The sequence below is a fragment of the Rhinopithecus bieti genome, unplaced genomic scaffold (assembly GCF_001698545.2).
Source record: "Rhinopithecus bieti isolate Rb0 unplaced genomic scaffold, ASM169854v2 scaffold_7673, whole genome shotgun sequence".
NCBI classification, from domain to species: domain Eukaryota; kingdom Metazoa; phylum Chordata; class Mammalia; order Primates; family Cercopithecidae; genus Rhinopithecus; species Rhinopithecus bieti.
Window position 1 is genome coordinate 783717 of NW_016806375.1, and position 26675 is coordinate 810391.

The 26675-nt window shown below is 42.9% G+C and overlaps 2 pseudogenes; both read left to right on the forward strand.

Annotated features, from left to right (window-relative positions):
• Positions 1 to 340: 340 nt before the first annotated feature.
• Positions 341 to 769, forward strand: LOC108532098 (40S ribosomal protein S17 pseudogene; annotated as a pseudogene).
• Positions 770 to 22496: 21727 nt separating this feature from the next.
• On the forward strand, positions 22497 to 23633 carry LOC108532102 (60S ribosomal protein L6-like; annotated as a pseudogene).
• Positions 23634 to 26675: the final 3042 nt, after the last annotated feature.

Genomic DNA, 26675 nt, shown 5'->3' on the forward strand with positions numbered 1-26675 from the left:
GACAGTTGCTTGAGGCAACCAAAACAGTGAGGGCAATATTGTATGAAACAGGGAGAAATTGTAGATGGTTAACCCAGGAGAGACAAAATTCAGAAGAGGTGTGATAGCTGACTTCAAATACCAGAATGGCCATGGTACAGAAAAAAAGGTGATACTAGAGACAGAAATACCATTTGACTCAGCAATCCCATTACTGGGTATAATACCCAAAAATATATAAATCATCCGATTATAAAGATGCATGCATGCGTATATTCATCACAACACTGTTCACAATAGCAAAGACATGGAATCAACCTAAATGTCCATCAATGATAGACTGGATAAAGAAAATGTAGTGCTCTTTTACCAAGGACCCGCCAACATGGGCCGCGTTTGCACCAAAACCGTGAAGAAGGCGGCCCGGGTCATCATAGAGAAGTACTACACGCGCCTGGGCAACAATTTCTACACGAACAAGCACGTGTGCGAGGAGATCACCATTATCCCCAGCAAGAAGCTCCACAAGATAGCAGGCTATGTCACCCATCTGATGAAGCGGATTCGGAGAGGCCCTGTAAGAGGTATTTCCATCAAGTTGCAGGAGGAGGAGAGAGAAAGGAGAGACAATTACGTTCCTGAGGTCTCAGCCCTGGATCAGGAGATAATTGAAGTAGATACTGACACTAAGGAAATGCTGAAGCTTTTGGACTTCGGCAGTCTGTCCAACCTGCAGGTCACTCAGCCTATAGTTGGGATGAATTTCAAAACGCCTCGGGAACCTGTTTGAATTTTTTCTGCAGTGCTATATTATTTTCAATAAATCTGGGTCAACAAAAAAAAAGAAAAGAAAAGAAAATGTAGTACATATGTACCATGAAATACTATGCAGCCATAAAAAGGAATGAGATCATGTCCTTTGTTGGGACATGGATGGAGTTGGAAGCTATTATCCTCAGCAAGCTAACACAGAAACAAAAAACCAAACACCACATGTTCTCACTTATGAGTGGAAGCCGAACAATGATAACACATAGACACATGAATGGAAACAACACACAATGGGGCCTGTTGGGAGGAGTTGGGGGAGGGACAGCATCAGGAAGAATAGCTAACGTAAGATAGGTCTAATACTTAGGTAATGGGATGATTTGTGCAGCAAACCACCATGGTACACGTTTACCTGTTTAACAAACCTCCCCATACTGCATATGTACCCCTGAACTTAAAATAAAAGTTAAAGAAAAAAACAAGAAGTGAAAAGAAAAAAGGTGATACTTTTTCCCTGTGATTCTCAAGGTCAAAGTTAAGCTTCAAAGTGGGTGTCAGAGGCAGGCAAATTCTTGGCTCAATAGAAGAGGCACATGTCAGGAAATTACCATAAATCATTGCTAGTCTGTAACTCAAGGCAAAGGCAGTAACACAGAATAGAATTGCCTTCGAAATGCTGCTTTTAAAGTTTACAAAAAGGTACTGGGATATGCATGCTGAGGACACATAACTGAATCATTTAGCTCCCTGTCTACCAGGAGAGAGTGCTAAATCTAACATCCCATGAGAGTGCTTTCTCAAATTGATGCACTGGAGATCTTCCAAATGGGTGTTGGCTTTTCGGTAACTTGCCTTGCACAAGACAGCTCTACTTACCTTGAATGCACTTTGACCTATCAAGTCCATAAGGCCCAGCTAACATCTCTATATGTTATCCCTTCAGTCTTCAAAGCATACGTCACTAGGGTCCCTCTACTTCGACCTCTTTGGATGTGTCATTTCAACTGTTCAACTTTTTATGTTTTGCCCTCCAATTAGATTCTAGTCTTCATAAAGGAGGATGCCATATGCTTTTAATCCACAGGGATTAGCACAGTACCTTGCATTTAACAGGCCTTCAGAAAATGGTCACAGATTTGGTGCTACTGGATTCAAGTCAGAGAATGGAGGCAAGCCATTCTGCCAAGGTCTTGGACAACATCTGTGTTTTTTCAGCACAGCGTTTACCATCCATCACAGGGGAGATTGGAACAGAAAAAATTCAAGTAAAGTACAAGGTCACTTTCAGGAGCCCCAACAATTCCATTCTCCAAGGTTAGAATGTTCTCCCTCTCTTCAAACAGCAGACCAGATGGCCTCCTAAATCTTGACTTTCATGGTTTAACTCTAATTACAATGTTAGTTAGCAATGAGTTTGGTGATTCAAAATTACTAGTAGATTCTTTCCAGGCAGGCAAGCTTTTCTTCTGCTCTCACTAAGAAAAGGGTGGCTTTGTCATCAGCCTTGCTCTTGCTTCCTGTATTATAATTGCTTAGCTATTTGGAAAATGAAAGGAGCCCAAGGCTACCAAACCTAGCTGGATGCAACAGCACTCCAGGAGACAGGAGGTAGCAACATCCAGATGGCTAAGTAGCCTCCAGTGATATTACAATCAAATTGGGAGGCACAAATCAGGAAGAGCTCTTCAACTGTGTAAATGCCACATGCCAGGTGTTAAACTCAGAGGTGCACATGTGTTTGCCTAGATATTTTGTGAATGTGGTTGAGAAGAAACCCTTAAAAGTAAGTCCTTGGAATTGCAAATGTTGGAAAAAACTTTTCAAGGTCGTTGGATCCAAATCTTCCCAAATGCACAAATGCCTCATCAGAAGAGCTCATCCATGTTCCATTCAAACATTCTCCGTGAATAAAACTTACAACTTCAAGAGGCAGTCCATTTATCGACCATTAATAGGGTTTGTTTTCCTAATACACTTAGCACCTCACTTTACTCTTAGTTACCGGTTCATGTTATACTCTCTGGAGCAACTCAGAAAAAAAGGGCCTCCTCATCCACGGAATAACCCTTTTTGAACAATCAAGGAAGCTGTCAGTTCACTTCTGAGTCTTTATTTCTTTAAGTACCCCCACATATTTAACTGCTCATTACTTGATTTAATCTAAAATTTCCACCCTTCCCTCAGGGACTCTGTTCCCTGCTAGAGCCCAACTGAGCTAGCCTAATCAGGTTCTAACCACGTGATCTTACCCCATAGCCACATTTAACTGGTCCAGGGGTAGATACCTGGCACAAGCACGGCTACCTATAGACACGCTGTACCATCAGTCTGATAGAAAAGATGAACTAGGCCACCCGGGTGCTCTCCTAGCACTGGGAGCTGGTACACTTAGAGACTGTTGTCATTTATCTGTGGGCTGCTGAGCTGAAGGGTCCTGCATAGTCAGGGCAGGAGCGACCCTCTGGGCCAGGGGCCACATGAGTGAGCAAAAGGAAGGAAGCATATTATGAAAGATAGGATAGTGAACAGATAGAGAAAAACAGAGGCCCCATGAGAAAGAGACACTGAGATGAGAGGGGGCCCATCCCTCACTTTCTTGAGACATGAGTTGTAGCTTTTCCAAAATCCCAATGATCTATAGCCTTTCTACAAAGGACAAGGAAAGTCAAGAGAATCTCTATTCCTTACAATCCTAAGATGCTGGGCCAGAAGGTCTCCTTCTTCCAATGCCTAGAACAATCAGACATTTCCATACAACTCTACATATAAAATCAACTAGGTTTACCTATTACATGTGCCATATACATTATAAAATCTGTCTAAATAAAAACTCTTAGAAGTGATAACATGTGAATACAACAATGCAAACATTATTGTATGCTCACCATCTACAATGTACTGCACTGGATACAAAGCTATGGTGGCAACCCTCAAGGACTTTAGAGTCTAATGAAGAAGATAAATAGTCACACAAAACACAGCAGACTATTAAATGCTAAAGTTAAAGATATGAAGGAGAAAGCAAGGAGGCATTGACTTTTTGCTTTGGTTCCTTTATGTACTGTCAGAATTTTCCAACAAAATATATGCATTCCTTTTTATGTCAAGAAATATTAACAGGATAAATAAATTGTGGGTCATTTTCCATTTTCTTCTTTATATTTTTTAAAGCCTTGGATTTTTTTAATAAATAAAGGAGTACTTAATTTAAAATTTTAAGAAAAATATACACACAAATCTGGAAATACAGGGGAGAGATAAGAAATCAAGATAAAATAAGGACATAAATCTGGAAACGATACAGACAGGAGACAGGGAAATACTGGGTAGAAGAGGGCAGTTCCGCGGCAAAGGCCCCACCCTCATGCCTGGATACTCACAGCCCTAAATGAGAATGGGCATTCCTGTTTTCATACCCAAAAAGTTGCCTTTTGGCCCACCACTCTCACCTATCCTGTACCCACATAAACCCTGAACCCCAGGCTCCAGAAGCAGGAGAGGAACAGATGAGCAGATGAGCGGCAGAACAGCATGGCAGAGGAGAAAAGAGAAAGAGTGTCTGAACTTTGGGAGGAGTTCGGCTGGGGACAGTCAGAGAATCAGCAGCTGGATAGCCAAACTCCAGGGGAAGATCATCTTCCCACTCCATCCCTTGTCCAGCTCCCCATCCATCCCACTGAGAGCCACCTCTGCCACCCAATAAAAAACCTCATTCATCATCCTCAAGTCTGTGTGTCACCTGATTCTTCCAAGGCACTGGACAAGAGCTCAGGATACAGAAAGCTGTCCTACTGGCCCTCTGCCTTTGCAAGAAAGGGTTCCTGCACCTGTCCATCTGCTTGCTCCCCCTCCATAAGGGGTTTCAGCAGTGGCAGCAACCAAACAGACAAGCCACACCACTGTTGCATGTCCTGTGAGGGGGCTCAGAGAACTCTCCTGTTTCAGAAATACAAGGTAGAGATTTTCCCTGACTGAGAAGATCTAGGAAAATGTTGTAGAGGTGGGGCCATTTCCATAAGGTTGAGAAGGATGGAAAAACAAAATAGGTCACTATGTGGGGAGAAAATCCTCCAGGGAGACGCAAAAGAAACAGCTAAGGAAGAATGGCAGGGTATTAGGTGGCCTGTTCAGGGTGGGCAGCCCAGCATGATGAATGATGACTGTAGGTCAGGGAACAGCCAAATGGTTGGTTATTTGGCTCAATTTTTTGAAGGTCTTAAAAGCTCAGTTTCTTAGGCAAAGGAGAGACATGGCCAGAGTTTTGTTTAAGGTGGCTTCAAGGAGAATGGAATTGAAGAGAAAGAGCTTAGAGCCAGGGTCACTGGTTGGGAGAATCACTGTCAGTGTGTTTCAAAAGGCCCTTCCCTAAAAGGTTTTGTTTATGCTGTTGGCATTGTGAAAGTTGAATGGCATATAAACATGGTTGGTATTACCTTGAAATATGTTTGAAGGCACCTATGACTACATACCTCTTCTGTACATCTAATTTATTTTAAGCTAACTGTGGTATATAAAATGCTTGATAGCAAAATTGAACTCAAGTATTTCTTGTTTCTTCTGGGGTAAAGAAAGGCTTGTGTGAGAAGCTAGGAACCAAATCAGTCTGTATAGGTGAAGGTAGAAGTGAGGTCAAAATGCAAACAGCATCAAAAACTTTAGCTATAGCTTAAGTAGGCATAAGGTCATGGTGAGGGTATCTTGAAACTTCAAGGAGGTTCTACCACCAATCCCACAGAAATACAAACTACCGTCAGAGAATACTATAAACATCTCTATGCAAATAAACTAGAAAATCTAGAAGAAATGGATAAATTCCTGGATACATACACCCTCCCAAGACTAAACCAGGAAGAAGTTGAATCCCTGAATAGACCAATAACAGGCTCTGAAATTGAGGCAATAATTAATAGCCTACCAACCAAAAAAAGTCCAGGACCAGACGGATTCACAGCCAAATTCTACCAAAGGTACAAGGAGGAGCTGGTACCATCCCTTCTGAAACTATTCCAATCAATAGAAAAAGAGGAACTCCTCCCTAACTCATTTTATGAGGCCAGCATCATCCTGATACCAAAGCCTGGCAGAGACNGAGTGAGAACATGCGGTGTTTGGTTTTCTGTTCTTGTGATAGTTTGCTAAGAATGATGGTTTCCAGCTGCATCCATGTCCCTACAAAGGACGCAAACTCATCCTTTTTTATGGCTGCGTAGTATTCCATGGTGTATATGTGCCACATTTTCTTAATCCAGTCTGTCACAGATGGACATTTGGGTTGATTCCAAGTCTTTGCTATTGTGAATAGTGTCAGGCTGGTCTTGAACTCCTGACCTCAGATGATCCACCCGCCTCAGTCTCCCTTAGTCTCCCAAAGTGCTGGGATTACAGGCGTGAGCCACTGTGCCTGGCACAATGTGTGATTTTTTATTGGACCCTGGATTTAAAAAACAACAACAACTATAAAGAACATTATAGGGAAACTAGGGGAAATGTGACTATGGTTAGGTGACAATATTGTAACCGTGTTCTTTGGTGTGACAATGGTATTGTGGTTACATTGGAGGGTGTATTTGGGGATACAGATCCATGAGGCATACAATCAAATGGTCCAGCAAAAAAAAAGTATGTGCTGTACATACACGGGGGATGGGGAAGAGCTGAGAAAGCAAATGCGGCAAACTGTGAACAAGCGGCGAATCTTGGTGAAGGCTACGTAGGTGTTCATTATGCTGCTCTTCCAACATCCCCTTATATTTGACATTTTTCAAAATAAAATGTTAAATGAGACTCGGGGGATGGTGCCCTGCCTCTGGATCCCTGGGTTTTAAAAGCTCCCTAGGGGATTCGAATGTGCATAATCCTGCATCATATTATCTGCTGCTGACTTTAGCTTTCACAGAAAGCCCCTGCTGGCTTTCAGAGCTGTTAGGACCCTGCAGGGCCACAGCGCCCTGGAGAGAGCCTTCTCATCGTTCCCATGCCGCTGCTTCCAGGAGAGAAGGGGCTGTGTCTTCATTCCTCTTTGATGACCAGAGACTCATGGAGGTCCTGCTCTGTAGGTGATGCAGCCTGCTCACACCAGGCAGGACACACACTGTCCTTCCACCTGCCACCCTGCACCTTACTACCTGCAGTGTGCACTGGTGTGACCCATGCCCCTACCTCGTGTTCTCAGTCCACCGAAGGCGCACTTCTGAGAGGTGTACTGCAGGATCCAATCCACTGAAACTCTGGCCTCATTCATGGCAGTATCAGTACACCGTTGCTCACTTTGAGTTGGAACACATTGCGGGCTGAGGTGGGAGGCCTCATGTGTGCTGCAGGGAGAATATGCAGGTGCTCACCTTGTTCTGCCTAAATACCTGCTGTGTGCTGAATGAGCTGGCAGTGGCTGATGGGACTAACAGAGTCAACAGAATCCTGCAGAACCAGGAAATGTTCACATGTATAAAAATACTAGGAATATTTTTGCCTCATGAAAAAAGATGAACTTCTATCTTTTAGGAAACAAATTGCTTTGGAAACTCTATTCTTAGCTCAAGAACTGGGTAGGGAGGCTTGAAAGAGGCAACCAGGCAGGTAAAGGCAGCAACGCTAATAGGAAAGCAGTAGGTGCCCATCAGCACAGCCAGGCTGACGAAACTCAGTGCCCTAACCATGATAACTAACATTGCAAAATGCTCTCTAGGGCACTGATTTTTCCAACTTAGCTGCACACTGGAGTCACTTGGGGAGTTTTGTAAAATACTGATGCTGAGCTTCATCCCCAGAGATTATGACTTAATTGGTTTGGGATGAATTCTGGGCATCAGGATTTTTTAAATTTCCCGCAGGTGATTCTAATGTGCAGCAAAGTTGGAGCCCCTCTGCTAAGCAGGCTTCATGTTCATTAACACATTTAAGCTGCCCGTCATGGCTCAGCTGGTCTGGTGGTCACATCTACCTTGGCCAGCCCTCTCCTCTCATGAGCACAGGCCCATGTGGGATGCACAGACACTAGGTCACCGGCTCCTCAAAATCTCCCGGCCCCTCAAACAGGTAGAAAAAGGGTTTTTTTTTGTTTTGTTTTGTTTTTTGTTTGTTTGTTTGTTTTAGGTTTTATATTTTTATTCAGTTTGACAATCTTTGTATTTTAATAGTATTTAGTATCCATAGAAATAAGTATATTAGTTCATACAACTATTTGAAAATTAGTTTTCTATTTGTCCTACCTGTTCTGTTTGTTTTTCATTCTTCTTGCTTTCTCTTTTGGATTAATGAAGTTCTATTATTATTATTATCATCATAACATTTTCCTCTTTATCATTTGTTAGTTACATATTTTTTACTATGTCTTTAATAGCTAGCCTAACAATTAGAACATGCAAACTTGACTTCTTAGCAAACTATCACAAGAACAGAAAACCAAACACCGCATGTTCTCACTCATAGGTGGGAACTGAACAATGAGATCACTTGGACTCGGGAAGGGGAACATCACGCACTGGGGCCTATCATGGGGAGGGGGGAGGGGAGAGGAGGGAGGGATTGCATTGGGGAGTTATACATGATATAAATGATGAATTGATGGGTGCTGACGAGTTAATGGGTGCAGCACACCAACACGGCACAGGTGTACATATGTAATAAACCTCCACGTTGTGCACATGTACCCTAGAACTTAAAGTATAATAAAAAAAAAAAAAAGAAAAGAAACTTCAAGGAGATTCTGCAGCTTAAACTTGCTCCTTATGGTTGGGTTATGAATACTTCACTCTTCTCTGAACGAAGAGTTTTAAAATATTGCTACTTGGCTTTGATCAACTGAAAGTATGTACTCTTCCAGCACGACAAAGCCCACATAAAATTACAGAAAAATTCAGGAATCAAAGTTCAGATGCATCCAGCCTAGAACTCATAACTTGTACCAACAAACCACAGTTTAATCCATGGCCAACTTTCTGTGTACCTGAATGGTGGTTTGAGATGTTCAATGAGGTTGAAACAGGCTGGCAAAGATTCTTCACTTCCAGGTTCAATGATTGTTTACAGATAGTTGAGCCACAGCCATTGAAAATGATCAACCTTATTTCAAAAATAACCTTGTTGTTTCATCACCCAATTAACTGTCCACTTGTGGGAATAAGTGTTTGAGAACGTTATCATCCACACGAGAGATCATGAGACAGAAATAAGGTAGAGGTGAGAAAATGGGGGTGTGCATAGGAAAGGGAAGGTATTTCAGGGATAGGAATTACAATAGGTGATGACTAAGTATGGAGATTAAGAACCAGAGGGAACAAAGACGATATATTCACTCAATCAACAGTTATATACTGCGTACTCACTATATGATCAACATTGTGCTGGGTGTGAAGGTTACAGCCATGATCTACATATTGCTCACTATCTGGTAGACATTATAGATAAAGAGAAAATTACAACCAAGTAGGGGAAACAGATGATGCTGTGGAAACAGCAAGACAGAATTCTAACCTAATCAAGAGGCATCGAAAAAGATTTCCAAGAGGAGTCAATATTAAAGTTGAGATCTAACAGGCGCTGTATAAAAATGAACCATGTGGATGGGAGATCACAAGTCAGGGGAGATGAGTCAAGGCGTGTGCCCTGAGTCAGATTTTGCAGATTCAAATCTTGGCGCTGGTGCTGCCGTTAGCGGGTTGTGTGACCTTAGGCAAGTTACTAATTCTCTTTGTGTCTCATTGTCCTTATATATTAAGTAGGGATAATAATTCCTCCCTCATAGGACTATGATAAAAACCAAATTAAATAAGCAAAGAGCTCTTGGCAGAGAGACTGGCACAGGGACGTGTCAAATAACTGGCAGCACTCTCTTTGTTATTAAGAAGGAACAGCATGTGCAAAGACTAAAAGGTAAGAAACAACATGGCAGGTTCAAGGAAAGTAGTTCAGAGTTGCCAGAGTGTTGGGGAAATAGCAAATGATGAGCCTGGAGAGGAGAAGCCAAGGCAAAGTCAAGGAGGCTCTTTTAATATGATTTCTATGGGAATAGGGTACATAGCGATGTCACTAGAGAAGGCATAGACTTGAAGAGAAATCCAAAGCATTTTCTGGATGACTTCACAACCAACTTATGACCACTTTCCTGAGGTGCATGCACTTCCAGGAGGGAAAAACAATGTGGTCGTGATTCAGCTAAAAGCTACAAATGATGACAAGAAACCAGGGGCTCAGGAGTGGCAGGAAACAAGAAGGAAGCTGAGTCCTTGGACAAAAGCTCTTGGAGCAGGAATGGACCCCTTAGAATAGCACAGCAGAGGGGAAGGCACCTCTGCCCTTTATTTGGACTCGACTGCTGACCCTGCCAGTTACTTACATGTGACCAAACCACTCTCTTTCTCTGTATCTTAATAAACAGAGGGGCAGCCTAGATCCATCATTCTTAACCCAGAAACCACAGATACTATGAATCCATGAAGATGCTAAAAGAGGTTCAATCTCTTCTCAATTACTTTTTTAAAACCCCAAGGCCATACTAGTTCTTTCAAGCTGATCCAAAGCTCCTATAGGCATTGCACATCTTTAATTAATTTGTAACTGAGTGAATAAATTAATTATACCATTAAATTCAGTTACTACTTTTAGAAATTGAAAAATAAAGAAGAAAAGGGTGCTAGTAGTAAAAAGTTTGACACCACTAGACTGAATGGTTTGATAAGGCCATTACGGCTCTCATATTCTGGAAGCCTACCTTCACCTGTCAGCTATTTCATTGTCTATAAAGGTTTACATTCTTTGGGTTAAAAACATGGGACTCAAGAGTCACAAAAGCCTGGGTTCAAATCCCAGCTCTGGCACTTGGTAGCTGGATGACCATGGCAAATTACTTAAACTCTATAAATCTCAATTTCTTAATACACAGAATAGAGATTAAAACAGCATTTTTTGATAGAGTTGTTTCAAGGAATGAGATAATACAAACTTTAGTCATTGGCATACTCCTTCCCAATCTTTGCCAAATCTGCATAAAACCTGAAATATCAGTTAGATAATATTTTTTATTTAAATCAATTCATGTTTTCAGTTAAATTTATGTGCTTTAACCGGAAGCTTTAAACTGCTACCATAATTGGAAAACAAGTACTGCCATAAATCGGTAATAACCATAATAATAATACTAATAAAAACTGTACTGAAAATTTTATCTCAGTAAGTAACAATTAAAGTGTTGCTAAATCCTAGCTAAATGCTGTTTCCTGCTGAAGGCTCTGTGCCTGAGGCTGCCCTCTCTTTGTTAAAATGGAGATTCACATGTATAAAATGAAGTTAAAATCATCGAGGCTTCAAAACTCAGCTTTGTCCTTGAAGTAATCAGGAAGCTCTAAAGAGAATTAAAAAGGAAAATCTCTATGCGATTCAGTTTTATTCAATGCCTCAACTGGGTATTACCTAAAATAATCTCTCATAGCATATATGCCACATCTTGGATACACTGAGGTAATACATTCGAAGCACGTGGCACTGGGCTTATTCTGAAGTAACTGGAGAAATGTTCATTTTTATTACTTTTGGTAAGAAAATAAAAAAACAAAAAACAGAACCATTTGGCCCTGTCACTACCTCCTACTGCCCACCCCCACAAAATTGGGACTGACAGGGTGGCCGTATTACTGCAGAAGGCTCCTTCCTGTCCCTTGCTCCTTCCTGTCTTTTGAGACCACTTAGTCAATTTCTTCCCCACAATGCCTCTTTAAGTCATCCCTTTCTGTCTATCTCCACCCCAACAACACAGCATCTGGCCTTGGTTCTTACACCAACCTGCCCTGCCATCTTATCCTTTAAGATTCATCTGAAAATGATACGGACAGGAAACAGGGAAACACTGGGTGAAGAGAGCAGTTCGCCAGCACAGGCCCCACCCTCAAGCCTGAAGACCCACAGCCCTAAATGAAGACAGGCATTCCTGTTTTCATACCTAAAAAGTTGCCTTTTGTCCCACCATGCCTCCTATCCTGTACCTATATAAACCCTGAACCCTAGGCTCCAGAGGCAGATGAGCAGGTGAGGAGATGATGAGACAAGCAGACGGACAGCAGAACAACACAGTCGAGAAAGAGAGAAGAGGAGGAATGTCTGAACACAGAGAGGAGTTTGCCTGGGGGTGGTCAGAAAGAGGTTTGGGTACTGGATGGCCAGGCTCCAGGGGAAGATCATATTCCCACTCCATCCCCTCTTCCAGCTCCCCATCCATCCTGCTGAGAGCCACCTCCACCACTCATAAAGCTCCCACATTCATCCTTCAAGGCTGTGTGTGACCCAATTTTTCTAGGACACTGAACAAGAGCTCAGGATACAGGAAGCTATCACACGGGCCCTCTGCCCTTGCAGAAAGGCAGAGGGTCCACTAAACTGGTTTACACTCAAGCTGTCTACAAATGGCAAGGCTAAAAGGGCCCACTGTAATACACGCCCACTTGGGCTCCTGCAGTTGTCCGCCTGTGTGCTCCTCTTCCCATAAAGGGTTTGAGCAAGGGTGGCGACTGAACAGGTGAGCCACACCTCTGTCACATGTCCTGTGAGGGGGATCAGCGAACTCTCTCATTTAAAAACACTACTCTCAGAAGCCTTGCTAATCGCCAACCTCTGTGCCACACAGAGACAGCAACCTTCTATACTGGGCTCCCTGGATCCCCTTCACAAGCTTCTGTTGTAATATTAATAATTACCTTGTTACATTGCAGTATTGTGTTTGCGTCTGTCTTCCCCACTCAGCTACAAATTTCTAGAAGCCAAGGACTGTGTTTAGTTCATCTTTGTATCCCTTAGTTCATAATAAACGCTCAATTAAGTTTTCATATATGGATGAAAAAGAGGATGGATGGAAGAAAGGAAGGATGGATAAAAAGATGAAGGAAGGAAGGAAGGAGTGACAGTGATGGACCACATTGCTTCTGACTTTCTGATTTCTAAGAAGGAAGAAAAACAAGGTAATTCAGGCAGAGTTGGCTTAATTCCCTCTTGTCCAGTTTTTGTACATCCTCTTCACACACCATCCGTGGCATTTTCCTCGTCTTACAAATACCAAAGGACGCTAGCCTTTGCAGAAATTACCTTGGCTCCTTGCTGGAAAACAAACAAGCCTGAGAATAAAGAAAAATAAATAAATAACAACAGTGACGTTTTCACTTTAAGGTCTGGGAAATGAATTCCAAATGGGAGCTGAACTCAAAACCAAATGTTTGGCTTTCGGGGACAACCAGCTACTTGACTGAAAGCTTCAGCCCCCCTCCTGAGACCACTTAGCAAATGTCGGCCCAGAGCTCTTCCTGCGAGCTGCTGTCTATCCTACCCCTTTCTCAGGCCTGGAAGAAATTACTGCCAAGAAAAACAATCAAACTTTCTACCTACTATTTCAAGGTTGTTTGTGGTTGATCTTTTCCTACCTTGGGAACTTTCCAAATGGTTCTTTAGGAATTAGGCTGTGTTTGAAAAAGGTTTACTCAAAGCAGATTAACACCTCTGTATGTGTGTGTGTGTACCACATACACACATTCACTCACATGCACACACACAGACTCACATACAAAAGCTCAGATGTTTAACCTGGCACATCCTTGCCATTCTGATTCCACAGGAATTGATGTCTGACAATATGTGGGTGCTTATGTGCCCTGAGCTTGGGGACAAGGTGAGCTTCCAGAGAGTGGATGAAATTGAGAAGCGGGAGTACAGGTGGGGGCACTGAGGGTTGCTAAGAAAGGCCGCTGGGGAAAATGCAGAAAGCAAAAGAGAACACTTCCCATGCACCTGACTCAGCTAGTCTAATTTCCTGGGAAATTTTTAATAGTGCTACTACTTGGCAAGATCACGGGATTATTTATCTGCTCCCTTCTCCTCTTTAAGAACTTCTTAACCCATGCACTGAAAAGCCAGAACCAAGGCCTTAAGTTCTCATTTCCAGAGCTACAATATTTGGGCTTTGCCCTTTTCCTTCAACTCACATCCTCATTAGCAAGGTATCTGTACCAACACAGGCAGGCCTACCTTCCTGATTACCATGTTAAGCTCTTGTTACAGTCTGAGAAAAGCATCAACCCCAGACCAGAGGCAACCAGGCAAATAGCCGGTTATAGCACTTAGACGAGGGGCGGTGTTACCAACCAGGGGTACATAGGTTCCGGAGCCGTACTGACCCAAGCTCGACCGCACAGATGACGTCTCCTCTCTGAGCCTGAGTTCTTCATCTGTAAAACAGGGATATGGCTTGTCCTAAAGGATGAATTTTGAAGATTAAATTCAATGATAATGACAGGTACTATTATCAAGTAAGTGCTTAACAAATGTTTGTTGAATATTTTTTTAAAAAGTGAATGCCCTGTTCTGACCCCAGTTAAGAAAATACAGGCAAAACTGGGACTCTCTCCAAGAGGCACTTGCTCAGTCCCTGATTTCCATAAGAAACTCCTTCTCACCCCTGCCGCACAAGCCCTAGGACACAGATCCTGGGCCTATGTTCAGAGGCTGGATGGGCAGGCACGGCCAGGTGCAGTGGCTCACACCTGTAATGCCAGCACTTTGGGAGGCTGAGGCAGGCGGATCACAAGGTCAAGAGTTTGAAACCAGCCTGGCCAATATGGTGAAACCCCGTCTCTACTAAAAATACAAAAATTAGTTGGGCGTGGTGGCAAATGCCTGTAATCCCAGCTACTCAGGAGGCTGAGGCAGGAGAATTGCTTGAACCCGGGAGGCAGAGGCTGCAGTGAGCAGAGATCGCGCCACTGCATTCCAGTCTGGGCAACAGAGAAAAAAAGAAGGGCAGGCGGTAGAAGCAGTCAGCCCTATGTGCAGGCAATAAAGGGGTGCAGGGGCATGGCCTTTGGAGAATTTAAAGACAATAAGGGTCAGTCTGATTTTATTATCAGCATGCACCAGCAATTCCAATAATGTCAGTGATAAAATACTGTTTTATACTCCCACCACCCATGCTTGCTATGCCACTGCCTGTGGTGCCAAAAGATTATGTCTCCTGTCCTGGCTGAGTCCCTGCCTGGCCTCGGAGTCTATCTGGGGGTTCCAGAGGTCAAGCCCCTGGACTCTTCCAGCAACCAGATGTACACTGATATCATTGTCTGTGCCTACATATCCTGAGAATTCCTTAAACTGGTTGGCCCAAACTCTCTTGAGATGAACACAGTGTGAGGACAAGAGGTAAAATTACTTTAAGCTGTAAGTGTCTAAACAGGCCCAGACCAGAATACTGGGTCCAATTTATCAGACAGAACCTTTCCTCTTTCACTGTCCCTTGTTTGGTGTTGCTCAATAGTCCTATTCCCTTGAAAATTGAAGCTTCACCTTTAGGAGGCCCATGGCCTCTATTTGGTTTTTATATGTAATAGAAATTTTAAAAATTCAGAGCCAGGGAGCTCAGCACCCCCTCAGATGCTCCCTTGTCTCAATTTCTTTTACTCCTAGAAACTCATTTTGTCCCCGGGATGAGTTCAATCCTTATAAATGAGGAAACTGATGCTGACAGAGGGAAAGGGACCAGCCCAAGGTCACACAGCAAGTAAGTGGAAAAAGGGGAAATACAGCTATCCGAGGCACTCTGAGGAGCGAAGCAGTGCACATAAAACGCTGAGCCCTGTGCTGGCGCACAGTAAGCAATTGATGAGCGTTAACTGCTACTTTTGTGTAGTTGTGTGTTATTATTGTTAAACAAGACTAGACCCACATCTCCAGGCTTTGGGGCAGCCTCTTCCCAGTGCCTAGCTTGGTGTCAAGCACAGTGTAGGAGCTCATAAAACATCTGCCGAATAAATAAATTAGCTCTATTCCTGCTCAGTGACCATCCAACCTCTGTATAAACATCCCCAGTCTGAGACACTCCCTCCTTCCTTTAAACATACCCTATCCCATCTCTGGGCCCATCCATTAAACAGATCTACTTTATAATGAGTCAATTTTTTAAAATCTCTCTTCATCCCTTCTGCCCATAGTTAGTCCTAGATTTAATCTCCCCAGCATTGAGCCTTTTACAAAGAGATTTCAATGTTAAATCAGAACATGTTGGTCCCTGGATAGAAACCATCAAATTAACCTCACTGGGTGGTAAAATATATCTATATTTTATATACGTATATATATAAATATAGATATATTTCATCAATCATTCACCTCAAGAAAGAAAAGGTCGGTTTTATCTTATAACAAAGAGGACACTTTAATCATGGCAAATCTGCTGAATAAATCAAAACAACAAACTTGCAAGGGGCAAATGCCCTCTGTTAGGTAAATTAAGACAAGCATCTCAACAGGCACCCATTACCCTGACAGGAGCAGAGAGGAAGTCTTGTCTCTGTCAATCTTCCCTCTGGAAAGACAGCATTGATTAAATGCTGACACATATTTGTGTCTGAAGAGCAGGAAAGAACAACAAACCAAAAGGATGCGTCAGGCGTCATCTTTCCACTCAACAGCACACGTAACAATGACCACCTCACAGTTTTATACAGTTCTTTTTGCACTCTTTTAAAAAATGCTCATCAGTGATCCCAGCACTTTGGGAGGCCAAGGCAGGCAGATCACCGGAGGTCAGGAGTTCTAGACCAGCCTGGACAACAAGTTGAAACCCCATCTCTACTAAAAAGAAATACAAAAATTAGCCGGGCTCAGTGGCACCTGCCTGTAATCCCAGCTACTCGGGAGGCTGAGGCATAAGAATTGCTTGAACCCAGGAGGCAGAGGTTGCAGTGAGCTGAGACCACATCATTGCACTCCAGCCTGGGGGACAGAGCGAGACTCCATCTCAAAAAATAAAAATAAAATGTGCTCATCAGTTTATTTCACCTTCATGGAAATCTTATGATATAAGTAAAGAAAGTGCTCGATTTTACAGATGAGGAAGTAAGACAGAGAGTGACCAGTCATGAGACAAGCCAACCATGTATTCATTCATGTGGCAAATTATGATTGCATCCTGACTCCATGCCAGGCATTGGGCTAGGCTCCGCAGATGTGACGGTGAGCAAAACAGACACATTCTCTGCTTCCATATCCCTTAAAATCGAGAGGCGGAAAACAGAAGGTTAAACAAACATACCAGATAAGTGATAGGATAGAGAAAGCAGGGTAGGAGGAGCATCAAACCTAGCCCAGTATGGATCATGAAGGATGAATAGGATGCCGCCAAGCAGAGACTTGGACCCTGAGGCGGTAGAAGCAGTCAGCCCTACGTGCAGGCAATAAATGGGTGCATGGGCATGGCCTTTGGAGAATTTAAAAACAATAACAGTCAGTCTGATTTTATTATCAGCGTGCACCAGCCATTCCAAATAATGTCAGGGATAAAATACTAAGAGGGTCAGCTTAAATGGGAGAACTTGGATGTAAGGCAGGAGACAGTGCTGAGAACCATCATACCAGCAAAGCATGCACGCACACACACACACAAGCGCACAATCACAGCAAGATACAGGAGACCTCCAAACAAGGGGATGAGAAACAGAATAGTAAATCCAAATGCTTTCAGATGTTGAAAGCTCCTGGGGCTTCAGAACTTCCTGGAATTCCATGGTATAAGAGTTGGGACATAATGAGATGTGATCACTACATTGTAAGGTAACAGGCAAATCCAGAAGCCAGGCTCCTCATAATGACCATCTGGTTTGCCCACCTTCACAGCCAGGGAGAATAAATATTCAACATAAGTCACAAGATCTCCCTGGCAGTTCCTCTGCCAGTACAATAGCCAGGGCAGGCCAGAGTTGAAGGGGCATCTCACCAGACTGACATGAAGAGAAAAAGAGCATTTATCTCCAGTCTTCCCCTTTCAATGTAAGCCTCTGAACCTAAAGCGATATACCTAGGCCAGGAAGAAGAGGATGACAGACACTAGGGAAAAAGAAGGTACGTCACAATTCTAACACTGTTGCTGTTGACACTGTGAATTGATTTTTCAAAGCATACACATGGGAAATGCTTCTAATTTAAGGCATGAGGAATTGGCCCATGTGATTATGGAGGCTGAGAAGTCCCATGATCTGCTGTCTGCAAGCTGGAGACCCAGGCAAGCCAGTGGTGTAGTCCCAGTCTGAGTCTGAAGGCCTGAGAACCAGGGGGCCCAGTGGTGTAAATCTCAGTCCAAGGGCAGAATAAGACCAAGATCCCACCTCATGCAGCAGGCAGGAAGGGGCCAAATCCCTCCTTCCCCGGCTTTTTGTTCTATTCAGGTCCTCAGCTGATTGGAGGGTGCCCATCCACATTGGGAAAGGCAATCTATTTCATGGAGTTCACCAATTCAAATGCCAGTCTCATCTAGAAATAGACATATCCTTGCAGACACATCTAGAAGTAATGTTTAAACTGGGTACCCTGTGGCCCAATCATGTTGACGTATTAAAATTAACCATCACAGGCCGGGCGCGGTGGCTCATACCTATAATCCCAGCACTTTGGGAGGCCAAGACGGGTGGATCACTGGAGGTCAGGAGTTCAAGACCAGCCTGGCCAAAATGGCAAAATCCCATCTCTACAAAAAGTAGCCGCACATGGTGGCGCACGCCTGCAATCCCAACTACTCAGGAGGCTGAGGCAGGAGAATCGCTTGAACCTGAGAGGTGGAGGGTGCAGTGAGCCAAGATCCTGCTACCACACTCCAGCCTGAGTGAGAGAACAAGAGTCTGTCTCAAAAATAAGATTAAATTAAATTAAATTAACCATCACAGTGAGATTAATGGTTCTTTTTGTGAACTATGGCTTTTGAAATAAGTTTTGTGTGGAGTATTTTATTCCTACTTTCATTCCTGTAAGGCAGAGGGGTCCATAGTAAATGAACCCAGCTTTTTGTCCTGTTTGGCTCCTCAAACCTCTATCTGACTCCCTCTCAGTCTTCTTCTTTCTATTCTCAACTTTGAGTTCTCTTCTGTAATCACTTTCTCCCAGCTCTGAGCCCTAAACTTGTTTGTTTTCCAGATCCATAAAATGCTTTGCCTTTCCTCAGTCTACAAAATTTATTAAAGTTGTTTTGTTATAAGTTGGCTACTCCGGCGTCCCTTCTCCAGCTGACATAAATTCCTAACACAACTCCTCTGTGCTTCATTACCGTGAGCAGGGAGTAGCTTTTATGACATTGCTATAGGTGCAGAAACGTGGCCGGGCAGCTCCAAAATATAAAGATATAAAAAGCTCTAGCCACAATGCTCTGAGCCAGACTCCCACTCAATCAGGCAAATAAAGTTTCTCTTGCGCCCCATGGGAACTCTAAGATTACAATTGATACGGTTCTACTCTTTACATTGTTGAAAATATTTATTGTCAACGTGTGGTCTGGGGCCTCTGGTGGCCCATCATAAGCCTTTATTGATTCATTTAACAAGTATGGAGCAACCGCTATTTAGAAGCTCCACCTTCAGTTCCCTTGTATGAAAACTATCTTCATTCCACATATCACCATCTAAAATCTTTTTACCTTTGTTCATTCTGTCTCTCCCAACAAAATATGTGGTCCATGAAAACACGGACCCAGTTTTGCCTAACACTGTATCCGCAGTGCTAAATGCAATGCCTGATGCACAGTAGATTACCGGGTGAATATTAACTGCGTGACTGGATAATGATGAGGCAAAGTCACTGTAAGGACTTCTCATTCCACTCTAGGATTTTAGAAATGGAAGAGCTTTTTTATGTCCTTGTGTTTGTAATACAATTAGGACTAGCTTTTCTCTCACACAGAAATCTTTTTTTTCCTCCCATACCAGGCATTTTATCATTTGGATCTCAAACAATTACCTCTCTTCCCAGCCTCTATGAGGGGAATTTGGTCACACATACATTGGAGGTCAAGGTCCAAGATGTCATTGGTGAGGTAGCAGAATTTAACACGCTGGAAAAGTTTTAATACCTCTTTCTGAAGATGCCTGGGTCATGTAATTGAATTAAAATATACTTAATACTTACTCTCCACCAAGGATCTGGGAAGCCTACTAAGAAATAAACACCTTCAAACAGAATAGCACCACTTACTGGTTTATTGTATTGGGTGTGCATAAGGATTTTGTCTGAGGGGGAAAAGGGAATTTCTCAGATTTTAAGAAAAAAAAACAAAAACAGGAAAACCACTCTCCTAGATAATATTTAAGTTCCTTTCATCTCTGACCTTTTCAATCTCTCATTTCTGCTGAAGGACTCCACACTCTCTTTTCCCTATACCCCTCACATTTGTAAAATAAATAGATTTACAATGGAGCTCTGAGTCTTACATAAATCTGTAAGCTGTCCAGTTAGCCTTCCATTTGGAAAATGGCAATATAACAATATATTATGCAGATTTCTGTGCTTTCAAATCTTTTTCAATCTTTATAACAGCCTTTTAAATTTTGCGTGAGAGACTAAATTTCCTCTAAATTAGCATTTGGGAAAACTAGAATGGTGATGTTTGTCCAAAATCATATGGCATGCTATGGCTAAACCGAGACCAGACCCAATTCCTAATCTTGGGTTCTTTGCACTGGTTGAGGATGGCAAAATAAATGATATTCAGGACAGTACTCTTCTCTCCAACCAATGTCAGGCATTACTAATCAATCACTGCCCTCTTTCCCACTGTGCCTAGAGGCAACTTTTTAGAAGCCCTTTCAACACAGTGTTCCACATAGCCACTACCAATCAATCTCAGGTTGAAATCTGAGACTTGAAACCTATTTGCCTTCCCTGCACTAGCCAAGTTCTCCCTGTAAATTAGGAAGCCTGTGGTGCCAAGCAATACAGAAGTTAAAACTGCTACTTGCAGAAGGAGGATGAGTATGAGAGGAATACAAGCACGGTGAGTTAGTAGGACAGAGACAGGGTGAATGTTAAGTTTTTACATTCCATAGTTTCCTGAACGTCTTAACACCTGGGTTTAATTTTGCTCTAGATGCTGTAGGAAATAGGGATGAATCATTGTCACCACCATGAAATATTTAACTGTTACATGCAAATGGTTATTAATTACATTCTCTGCCTCCATTAAAGAAGTAAATGACTATTTCAACTTCTCCCTGGGTGACCAGTGTGTACATATTCCATCCCTAATTCCTCCATGAAAACATTTAAATGGTGCTTTTAACAACCAACCCAGCTTTAAATGCAGCAGCTTTAGAGGTGATGTGTTAACTGTGAAATAGCATCTTACATAAACTCAAATGATCCTCAGTTATGGGAAAACAAATGTATGCACACCTCTTAGAATCTTTCTCTTTTTTTTTTTTTTTTTTTTTGGGGTTTCATTTTCATTTTAATTTTGCAAAAGGCTAAATAATAATAAAATTGATGCCTTAACTGAAAAGGTGAGTCAGCAACACCAACATATTATTTCTTAGGCTTCATCTTTCGTATTTTCTCCCAATAAATAACTTTAAACGAGATGCCTCTCAAATTAGCACTTAGCAGAACTAAAAGCCTATTTATTATCTGCTGGATAACTGGAACAAAAATAGAAATGTGAGTATGTCCAAAGATTGGTGACTTTCCTAGGATTCCAACCTAAACAAAAGTTGCTGAGAACACCCCCCTTTTGAGTTCCGCAAAGAGATTCCAAAAGAACCTTCTGTAAACTAGAGATAAACATTTTCCCCAGCGCTGTCTAATGGCTGTGCCTAAACTGAGCAGATGGGGCACCGGAGTGGGTCTACCCCTTGAGATCACTGAGCATTTTCCTATTTAATTGTACTTTGAAAGCAGATTGTTCTGCTCAGGCACCTGTGACGAATAGCATTTGGGAATTTGCCCATCTTGTTTGATGGAGGTCATTCAACTTGGAGGTCACTCACTTCATCTTTTATCATGACCTCCTTCCTCCAAATTATCCTTGAAGGTGGACACCTGGTACATCCTGGACATCAGCAGGCCTTGCATTTTGACCCTTTTGGCCAATCCTCAATCTCGAGTCTCTCTAAATTAGCCATTAATAGCTACCATTTATTAAGCACTATTATACACTGAGCACTGTCCTAGGAGCTTTATGGATATCATCACACAAAAACTCTAAGTAAGAGATAAATGCTAAAGTCATTTCCACTTCATAAATGAGGAAACTGAGGCTGAGAAAGATTAAATGATTGCTCCCAGGTCATACAGCTAGTAAGTGGCAGAGCCCCTTGCCACAGAGCCAATGACATCTCATTCAGACACTCAAGGAAATGATAGACATAGTAGATTCTTTCGTGATCCTCCAGCCATCCGTGTTGTTGTGTTGAACCAACAAAGCATTTTATTGTCAAAATCTAAAACACCAAAAAGATAAAAATATTATTTTCTTACTATTACCAACAATGGCTTAAAATAGATGTCATGGGCATTTTTCTTTTAGCTACCCAGCAGATGAAATTCTTTATCACCTTTGGGGAATTCTGCTGGCCCCTAACCTTAAGCACCTTGTTAAGGAGCCTGAAAATGTAGTGCTGTCTTCTTTTTTTCTTTCTTCTTCTTTCTTTCTTTCTTTCTTTTGAGACAGGGTCTCATTGTCACCCAGGCTGGAGTTCAGTGGCGCAACCATAGCTCACTGTAGCCTTAACTTCTGGGCTCCAGCGATCCTCCCACCTCAACTCCCAAGGAGCTGAGACTATAGGTACATGCCATCACGCCCAGCTAGTTTTTATATTTTTTTGTAGAGATGGAATTTTGTCATGTTGGCCAGGTTGGTCTCAAACTCCTGAGTTAAAGCGATTTGCCTGCCTCAGCCTCCCAAAGTGCTGGGATTACAGGCATGAGCCACCGCACCCAGGCTGGTGCTGTCTTTCTCATCTTATAAGATGGTGGGTAAAAAAGTTGAGAAACCAGATACTAAGGAGAAGAAATCTGAATCCAAGAAGGCTGATGCTAGTGGCGAGGTAACAAAGGGTAACCTCAAGGCCAACAAACCCAAGAAAGGGAATCCCCACTGCAGCTGAAATCCTGTCCTCATCAGAGGAATTGACAGATATTCCCGACCTGCTATGTGTTCCAGAAAGGCACATACAAGAGGAAGTACTCAGCGGCTAAATCCAAGATTGAAAAGGAGAAGGTTCTTGCAACTGTTACAAAACCTGTTGGTGGTGACAAGAATGGTGGTGCCCCAGTGGTTAAACTTCACAAGATGCCTTATCGTCCTACTGGAGATGTGTCTAAAAAGTTGTTGAGCAGCCAGGCATGGTAGCTCATGCCTGTAATCCCAGCACTTTGGGAGGCTGAGGTGGGGAGATCACCAGAAGTCAGGAGTATGAGACCAGCCTGGTCAACATAGTGAAACCCCTTCTCTACTAAAAATACAAAATTTAGCCAGGAGTGGTAGTACGCACCTGTAGTCCCAGCTACTTGGGAGGCTGAGGCAGGAGAATCGCTTGAACCCAGGAGGCGAGAGGTAGCAGTGAGCCGAGATCGCACCATTGCACTCCAACCTGAGTGACACAGTGAGACTCTGCCTCAAAACAAAACAAAACAAAACAAAACAAAACAAAACCCTGCAGTCAGCATGCCAGAAAACTGCAAGCAGCATCGCTCCCAGGACCATTCTGCTCATCCTCACTGGGCGCCACAGAGGCAAGATGGTTTTCCTGGAGCAGCTAGCTGGACAGTGACTTTTACTTGTGACTGGACCTCTGGTCCTCGATTGAGTTTCTCTGTGAAGAACACACCAGTAATTTGTCACTGCCACCTCTATAAAAATTGGTATCAGTCAGCAATGTGAAAATTTCAAAACGTCTTAAACTGCAGAAGCCCAGACACCACAAAGGTGAGATCTCTGGTGCAGAAAAAGAGAAATATGAAGTTACGGAGAGGTGTCTGGTTGATCAGAAAGCTGTGGACTGGCAAATTTTACCAAAATCAAAGCTATTCCTCAGTTCCAGGGCTAACTGTGATCTGTGTTTGCCCTGACGAGTAGAATTTATCCTCACACATTGATGTTCTAAATTTCTTAAGACGATTCTAATTAAATAACTGATACATTTTTTTAATGTGGTGCTCACCTTCCCAACCCCTCTTGAAAGCAGGGCACCCAGGACTTTGAAACAGCAGTTAGAAATGCAGAGAATAGGAGACTGCAAAGAATCCATCCTGGGGGCAGGTGATAGCAAAACAAAATCCCATTCCCAGGAGAAGTAGGGTCAGCCTGTATGTAGCTAGCAGCACCTCTGCAGGCTGTGGTAATCAAGCTCAGTGGCAAACACTGCAGGGACCCTGTCAGTCTGGTTCTGTGGCCAGTGACTATTCACAATTCTAGCGTTGGTCCTGGTTGCCCACTCTCCTTTTGATCTTGCCCAATCCTCCAGCCTTTCAGGTCACTGTAGGGGGCTGTCCCATGCCCTTTCCATACATTTCTTCTCTGCTTATATCAGTCAGTTTCTGCTGCTTGCTCTGATTAGACCAGGGAGGTGGAAGTCTAGGAGGCAAATGCCTCAATTCTCCACAGTCCCTTGCCAGTCGCTTCACTGAAGGGGAGCCAGGGAGACCTAATTCTAGAATAAAATTCAGATTCTAGAATTTTGGCACCCTTAGATAAGACTGTCTGTTTAATTATGACTCACAAATAGAATAGATCGGATTCTCGTTTCTCTGGCTAGCCAGAATGGGACTCTGAAGTAACTCATTTGTACTTGGCTACTCCAGGTAAATTTACCAGCCCTATAGATGCCTGTTGGGGCTCAGAAAACAATACCCTAAAAGAAAGCCTCAGAAGCAAATGTTTCTCCCTGACCTGCTCCTGCCCTCCTGTCTCTCAGTCCCATTCACCTACAAGGCTAGCCAGAGAACCTAGAATCTCTCTTCCCCAAGGTAGATGATAGGAACCAGAACCCCTTTTCCTTAAAGCCAGCCATAAAACCTAAAATATTGTTCTAACTTTCCCCACTTTTCTGTGTGAAAACTGGCCATAAAGAAATGATCTGATCTATTTTATTTGTGAGTCATAAGACCCCCATTCCAGAGAGGGTCCTGCCCCACACCCAGAAGGAAGGAATGCTGCTCAGATGGACCAAGAAGAACCTAGACAGACAGGCCTCGCTGAGTTTCACTACTCAGTCATGCACGTTTTGCCCAATCCTATTACCACACAGCTGTCTACACTTTGTTGAACCTAAGCATAAAAATGGATAGTTTCCCCTGTATCTTTGGGTCTTCATTCTAAAGGTTCTCTTGCATATACGTTAAATAAATTTGTATGCCTTTTCTCTAATTAATCTGTATCACCTCAGTGATTTTCAGCAAATCTTCAAGGGGCCTTGGCTCCTACATGCCCTAAATGGTCCAGGTTTCATCTTAGAAACAGGGAGCTGGATTCCAGCAGATCCCAAGCATTTGCAGAAATCAAAATATCTTGGGGAACAGGATCCTATGTCTCCAGATTAAAGAGAAAATGTTTGGCTGATACCTAACAAGGCAAGAAAACTTCTTAAGTGAAGGAGGCTTTTGTGAAAGAAAATATTCTTCAAAAATCAAGTGAATAAAAGCTGAAATTGAAAGGATGCTTTACTGTCTCTGACTCTACACCGTTCAAGGCTATATGCCTTTGGGGAGTGGGTTTTACACGTGCACGGGCTACAAAATAATTTTTTAATGTTTTCTACACAGAAAAGTTACCCATTGAAATTCCAAGCTGCTTACAATTGTGTTTCTGGTAAGATATCCACACATACGTTTTCTATTCAACTGTAAGTTGGCAAATGTCTTTTATGTGTTAAGCACTTTGCTAGGCCCTAGGAATACAGAGTTGAATGAGGTCAGTCCTTGTCCCTGAGAATTAAAAGCTAAGAGGAATACAAAGTGCAATGAGAACACTGGAGATGAGGAGTTGCCTGGAGAAACCTAGAAAGGCAAGCAACATTTAAACAAACCTCAAAGGAACAATAAACAAGTTAATTCTTCTTAGCTAATAAGTCCTCAACTTTGTCATTTTACATGCTGCAGATGCCTACATCCATTTCCCCCATCCTAATAACACTCTAATGTATTTCCTTCTGGGAATTTACCACATCAATATGTATAACCATGGGAAAATAATTCCAGGTACCCACCCCCCAGTACAAAAGCTGAAGTCACCAGAGATTTTCCCTCCAGTCACAAAACAACCAGGGTACAGACCTGCAGCCTAGGCTCAGCTAGTTGTTTTTTGGGACTTTGAGTCTAGAACAAATGCAGAGAGAGAAGGAAGAGTTGATGGTAGACCAACCAGGAGACAAGTCAGACTCTTACTGCCATGAGGCCATTGCAGGGGTCCCTGCTGCTCAATCCTCCCAAGTCTTGTTAGGTTCTTGCCCCTTCTCAAACATGGTCCTCCAACATGCCTCATACTCAGACAGCCTCTCACAGGTTCCCACTGTGGGATCCGGCTCCCCTAACCTTCCATTAAATTCCCATTGGCTTAAGTAGCCAGAGTCTTTATAAACCAGGGAACCTATCTAATTTATTACAGCTGGGCATCTTAGGGTGGCTTATAGAGCCTACCAAAGCTCCCATAGTCCAGATGCCATCCTCCTTGCCAAAGACCACCAATCATTTTTTCTTTCCACTGCTATCTTCACATTCCTCTTATCTTCTGTTTTTCCTTTTGTATTAGTCCATTCTTGCACAACTACAAAGCAATACCTGAAACTGGGTAATTTATAAAGAAAATAGGTTTAATCGGCTCACAGTTCCACAGGCTATACAGGAAGCATGGCGGGGGCGGCCTCAGGAAACTTTCAGTCATGCCGGAAGGGGAAGCAGACACATCTTACGTGGCTGGAGCAGGAAGAAGAGAGCAAAGGGGGAAGTGCTACACATTTTTAAACAACCAGATCTCGTAAGAACTCACTATCAGGAGAACAGCAAGGGGCAATCCACCCCATAATCCAATCACCTCCCACCAGGCCCTTCATCCAACATTGAGGATTACAATTCGACATGAGATTTGGAGGGGTGATATCCAAACCATATCACCCCTCAAGTGTTCAGCAGCTCAATTTCTCCTTTGAAAA